General features: G+C 46.9%; 1 pseudogene; it reads right to left on the reverse strand.

Moving 5' to 3' along the window:
- Positions 1-4,885: 4,885 nt before the first annotated feature.
- On the reverse strand, positions 4,886-6,126 carry LOC103639101 (glutathione S-transferase F8, chloroplastic-like; annotated as a pseudogene).
- Positions 6,127-6,414: the final 288 nt, after the last annotated feature.

Genomic DNA, 6,414 nt, shown 5'->3' on the forward strand with positions numbered 1-6,414 from the left:
TTTTCGTGAAGATTTAATGGGGATCAATTTGGGAATCTTGTAGAACTTTGTTTTATCTTTCCAACGAGTATTTATGCGCTCAATTTGGAGTTATAAATTAAAAGTTATCATCATTTGAATCCGGGTATGTGGCTGTCCAGAAAACAGATTTTTCAGAGTGATGAACAGCAACAGTGTTAGCAGTTTCTGGGAATTTTTCGGGAGCAATTAGTGTTAATCAGTATTAGAATCTTGTAGAACTTTGTTTTATCTTTCCAACGAGTATTTATGCGCTCAATTTGGAGTTATAAATTAAAAGTTATCATCGTTTGAATCCGGGTATGTGGCTGTCCAGAAAACAGATTTTTCAGAGTGATGAACAGCAGCAGTGTTAGCAGTTTCTGGGGATGTTTCGGGAGTAATTAGTGTTAATCAGTATGAGAATCATGTAGGGCTTTTTCTTATCTTTCCAACAAGTACTTATGCGCTCAAATCGGAATTATATTTTAAAAGTTATCGCTGTTTGAATCCGCGTATGTCGCTGCTCAAATCAGAAAAAAACAGATTGCAGGGTTTATTTTGAGGACCGTTTAGAGGTAAGTAGATGTTAGAATTCAATCATGAGTTGTATATAAAACTTGTGGGGAATTTTATGTAGTTGTCTCTGAAGTTTTTGTTTATTATCACTGCTGTCCTAAATTTTAAGTTATGGACTTGTTAAGCAGCGCCGCTGCAGTTTGGTTAGTGAGGGGAGAATTGTTACCGTGGCGGGGTTTGAGATTGCGCGTAGGTGCGGTGTTGTCTTTGAGTTTTTTTTTCATGAGAATTTGGTGCACTAAGTTGGGTGTCAAAAACAGGTGGTGGACTTCCGGATCGTTCTTAGGGATTTTGCCCTAACTTCGGTAAAGGCAAGTAAAACAGTGATGGTTATTTCGTCTTTTGATTGAAGAGGCTCATACTTGATTATGTTTGTGCTATTTGTGTTCGTATCCATTTTCCTAATTGGGTACCATCGTTTGAAATTATTTATGCTTTATTGATTATACATGTGGAGGGTGTGGTTTGATCATGTTACCCATGTGGTTATTGATGTGAAATGGGTGGAAGTATATGTCTAGCACATTTTATTTGGGAAGAACTCATGTTGTTGACATGCATAATGCATTCATCATCCATTGCATTGAAGTTTTCGTCGCGATCTTATGGTCCGACCGTACCGGTACAAATGAGCATCATATGTTTCCCGAGAAGGGGTATGATGCAGCTTCATATCCTTAGAGGTATGAAGGCAGAAGTCATGTTGCATCTGTAGCCATGTGCATTCATGGGTGAAGTGTGGAACCTATTTTGGTGATGTGGATAAGGTGGATCTTTACTTTGTAATTCATCTTGGCATTGAGTAATTGATTACTTGCTTACTTGCTGCAAATTAATATTTAAGGAAGAAGTGGGGAACCATGTGGTTGCTTATGCACGGTTGGCTTGCATTGTCCAACTGTTGTTTGTTTTTTTTACTTGCTGAGATGTGTCATCTCACTCTTGCATTGTCTGATGCAGGCACCTGATCTTTGCTTTGGGAAAGAAGGGATGTAGCAGCACGGCCACCACACTTTTAAATAAAGGAATAACTGTTTATTAATGATGTTAAACAGGAAGGGTCAAGTCTAGGGAATTATTACATTCTAATCTTTCATGGTAGTTGAACTGTTTAGTTTGGTGGGCTGAGATGTCTATCTTTTGTCTGGTCATGAATGTTTTTTTCTACCGTTGCATTTTGATTATACTATGGCAATTATCTTTCTTTTATATCCTGTATAAACTATATGCTTCCCTTGTTATGCTACTTTCAAGGGAGGTGCTGCCGGATTTTGCAGTACTTTCTTTCTCTATGTGTTGCATGAGTCTTGTAGAAAGGTTTTTTTTGGTATCATCCATTGTGTGGGATCAGTGGGGTGTTACAGTATATCATCTTCCATGCTCGCTGCTTTGCCCTCCATGCTTTCCCATATTTGATCCTGTAACCAAACAGCTCCGAAGTCATGGTCATAATTGACTTCACCTTCAAGTTTGGCTGACCCTTCAATATCCCCAATATCCTTTTCGCAATCAGGGTAGATGTCAACTAACGATGCTTAGAGCTCAGCTCTGTCTGGGCACAAGTGTGTGGACCTACAATTTTGGTGATCTTAAACTTTCCGGTGTCCTTCTGCCTTCGGGCACATACCCTCCAATTACATTCTGGCACCTCGCACACAACAGTGTAACGACGCTGTGCATACGAATGTCTCACCTTGAACGGCCTCTTCCGGTTCACAGAATATTCCTGTAGCCATCGTCTCAGTGTAGGCAGATCCTTGAAAAGTAAGCCAACCTTAATCTCAATGCTGTCGGCGTTATCCGGAGCCTCTAGCAGTTCATCGTCACGTCCTTCAGCATAAGCACGGGTGGAATGACTTAAACTGCTAAATTCATGTACTGCAGGGTCTCGCTCCGGACACAAACGTCTTATGAGTTCAATTTCTTGCTCGGTCATTTGTTGAACCGGACGGTCATCATCAGAATCTAAGGCCCATGCAGCCTCATATGGCTCCTCCTCATCCTCAATCTGAACATCAACACTATTGGATGCCCTGCATATGTTGTCCATATTATATGACACAGGCACATCAAAATAAGCAGCATTATCGATATGTGGAGATCCTGCATCGGGTCGGAGCAAGAAAAACCACATTAAAAAGTCTAATCAAACGAAATAACGATGGATACGAACAATGTGTCGAAGACACTTACTAGGATGATCGTGAACTGGATCCTGGGTCAATGGGATCTCTTGGGGGGGTACCACCGCATTAGAAGCCCCACAAACGCCAGGAATAGGACGAGAAATCCCATACTCGTGCGGACCCGATTGAGCATCGGGCACAACAACGACTTCTTCATGAAGCTCTACCAAAGGAGCTTCAATACGAGATGCATTTGGCATTTGTGGAGATAACCCGACTGGACCTTCGCAATGACTAACAGGTAACTTTTGAACAACCACATCCAAACATGGTGGAACCATCGTCTTCACAATTCTTAAATATATCACCCAATCATCTTCTGAGGTAATGGAGATCAACCGTCGGACAACTGTTCCATATGTAATATGGGACAACAAACCCTGAATTGATATTCTAGGGTCGTTTATGTCGCATCTAATCTCCTCACAAGCTCGAGCCAAAAGCTGGTCAAAAGATGGTCTTTCAACAAACAACATGGTCACGATCTTCATACCATCAAAAGTAACACTCCCATAAGCATCTATCTCCACCCTTCCTCCATGGTATAGTGTTACTAGGCTGTCCATCTATTGCAAAAATGGATTACTAACTCAATAATGGCTATATAACTTAAGCCTACTAACTTACTAAGTAATAAATATATATTAACTAATAACTATACAGTAAATATTAAATGAACACATCAAACGAAATTACATAATCTATAAATAATGTACGAAAACTATGTATACCTGAGAACGCGTACGAGTCCAGCTAACGGTGGAGAAGGTTAAGTCGGACGAACACCTACGTACAAAAAAACCAATTGTCAGTAAAAAATTTGGCAGCACCTCCCCTGTAAAGTGATGTTTATAGAACCTGCGAATAAACGACAACACGACGGTTGCCAACACAGAAAACAAGTAATATCAATACGCTAAACAAAATGGTAACTATATAATCACTAAGAATTTACTAAACACTAACAATATACTACGCAACAAACTAGCTAACTATTTTAATAAACACTAACAACAAAATATCTAACTATTTACTAAACAATAAATAAGTGGATACCTAACTAATTACTACTAGTTTACAAACTAAGAAATAAAAAAAATACTGGTCGGCAGTGCACTGCGGGCGAGCTCGGGGCGACAATGGCCTGCGTGGGGCGGGCGGCTACGGGCGGAGCTCCGGGCGAGCTCGGGGTGGGCGGGCGGCGGAGCTCGGGCGGAGCTCGGGCGGAGCTCGCGGCGGCGAGCCCGAGCTGGGCAGGGGCGGGCGGGCCGGAGCTCGGGCGGAGGCGGGCGGGCGGCGATCCGGAGCCGGAGCTGGGGCGGGCGGCGGCGGCGATTTCGTAGACGGCGGCGGCGTGGTTTGGAATGAGCCGAGAAGAGAAGAAACGCGCAAAGAGAAGGCAGTTTGCGGGTTTTTCCTAGCTCGACGCCAAGATCTGTGGCGCCGAGCTAGGTGCCACGCGGGACTGCCACGTCATGAAGCTCGGTGCCATAGGCTATGGCGCCGAGCTGTGTTACCTCGGCGCCATAGCCTGTGGCGCCGAGCTTCGGGTCCAAACGTGCAAATAAAATTTCTGGGGGTCCAAACGTAAATTTTTGACTCGGAAGGGGCTAAAAAACAAAAAATTCGGTCTGTTTTGACATAAAGGTAATTAATAATTATTTTAAACAAAGATACAAAAAAATAATCTGTTATTACATAGAGACAAGTTATAAAGTGCAAAAGCAACAGTTTATTTAGTATATACTAGTTAGTTGTACAAGAATATCGTCTAAAATTATTTAGTATATACTAGTCTGCCACTCTCTCAGGTGGTGGTGGGCGCATAAAGAGGCCTCGATGCCGATGATATCCCTTCTCTATTGCTTCGTGGTGGTTGGGTCCACCGGCCCAACGTGCCTCGAACGGGAGTCACTCTCCAACTTTTCGGGGCCTTTTTGATGCAAAGAGCCCACCGGCCACCGCGATCCACAATGCTCCGGATGCATCGATCCCGTCCGAAGCCGATGGCCGATGGCATTTGGCACGTGATGAGCGTTATCAGCGGACGGACTTTGTGATGGCTAGGCTAGCTATGGATGCGACTCCGACTCGACAAGCACGATAGATTGGAGATCTGAGGCTGAGCACTGCGTACATTTTACTCTCTTAAATTTAAGATGATGGATGGATACATGTTAACGAGGACTCCACACACTATATTCGTGCTCGTGCACGCTTATTAATTCTAGCCAAATACCAACACGACAGCGTTAGCAAACGCGCACAGTACAGTACGTTTTACACAAGCGCAGGCAGGACGGTCAAACGGCGGCGTGGCCTGACGCTGGCGGGTCGAACGCGGCGGGGTAGTAGTGCGCGGTCCGGGCCTGCGCCGCGACGACCTGCCTCCACGACGGGCGCGACGAGATGGCCGCGTACCAGCGCGCCACGTTGGGCCTGGACGCCAGCAGCGCGCGGCCCCTGGGAGAAATTTGCTGTTTTGCCACTCTCAAATTTGGCTGCTTGTTATTATGTCATCCCGTGTCTATGACTGGTGGGACCGTCTGTGTCTATGATTTGTGGGTCCGATGGCATACTGGCGAAGCCCACAAATGATAATGGCAAAATTGCCAATGGCTCGGCCCCTGGGGGATGAGCACGCGAGGCAGTGCGCGTTGGGGAGGTGGGACAGGTCCGCCAGGGTGAAGCCGTCTCCCGCGAGGTACGCGCTCCGGCCCAGCGCGCCGTCGTACACGTCCAGCACGCGCAGCAGCTGCCGCTCGCTCTCGGCGGCGGTGGCCGGCGACAAGGCGAGGTGGAGCACCAGCGCCGAGCTCGGCGCGTCGAAGCTGTGCGCCTCCGCCTGCAGCCACTGCTCGATGCGCGCCCGCGCCGTACAGGTCCCTGGTGCACCACCGCGGGAACTCCGTGCACACGTACCGGCATATGTCCCTGGAATCTGCAGCCACAGGATTGACTGATTGAGTTGGCAGCTTGCATTGGCGCGCGTCCAGAATCTTGTGGTCGGTACGGTAGGGTTAGTTAGGCTATGTTAGGTTTGAGGTCAAAGTAGGATGAGTCGGGGCGCCACCGTCTCCTCGATTTTATGGGATCACGCCGCCTCTAAAAATCACTCCGGTGTTCACCTTGCCCCTACTTGACTCTCAACCAAACACTATAGAAAACGTGGCCGCCTCATTCCATCTCTCTTTGTACATTCAACCAAAAACACCCTTAATTACTCACCGCCGAGGGTGATGTCGCCGTGCTTGAGCGTCACCTGATGGCCGCTGGTGGGATCCTGCATCATCGATCATACATGCATGTATCCAACCCAGCATGCATGAAAGTAAATTAAATCAAGGAGCGAGGGCCGGGACAGAATCGAAACTTGGGGGGGGGGGGGGGGGGGGGGGGGATTGTGAACGTGCCCTCATCTTGACGAGCTCGGGGAGCTTATTATTGCGCCCGCGCTTGAAGGTGTCGGTGCGGACTAGCTCGAACTCCAGCTGCCGCTCCAGGAGGCACGCCATGACCCGCGCCACGTCCGTCGACGCCGGCTGGCCGAACACCTGCAGCATCGCCGAGGAGGCCATGGAGGAGGAGGAGGAGACCGTACCGATACCGACCTTGGCTGATCAAAAACAAATAAAACGATCGGTGTATCCTG

The sequence above is a fragment of the Zea mays genome, chromosome 9, assembly GCF_902167145.1.
Source record: "Zea mays cultivar B73 chromosome 9, Zm-B73-REFERENCE-NAM-5.0, whole genome shotgun sequence".
NCBI lineage: Eukaryota > Viridiplantae > Streptophyta > Magnoliopsida > Poales > Poaceae > Zea > Zea mays.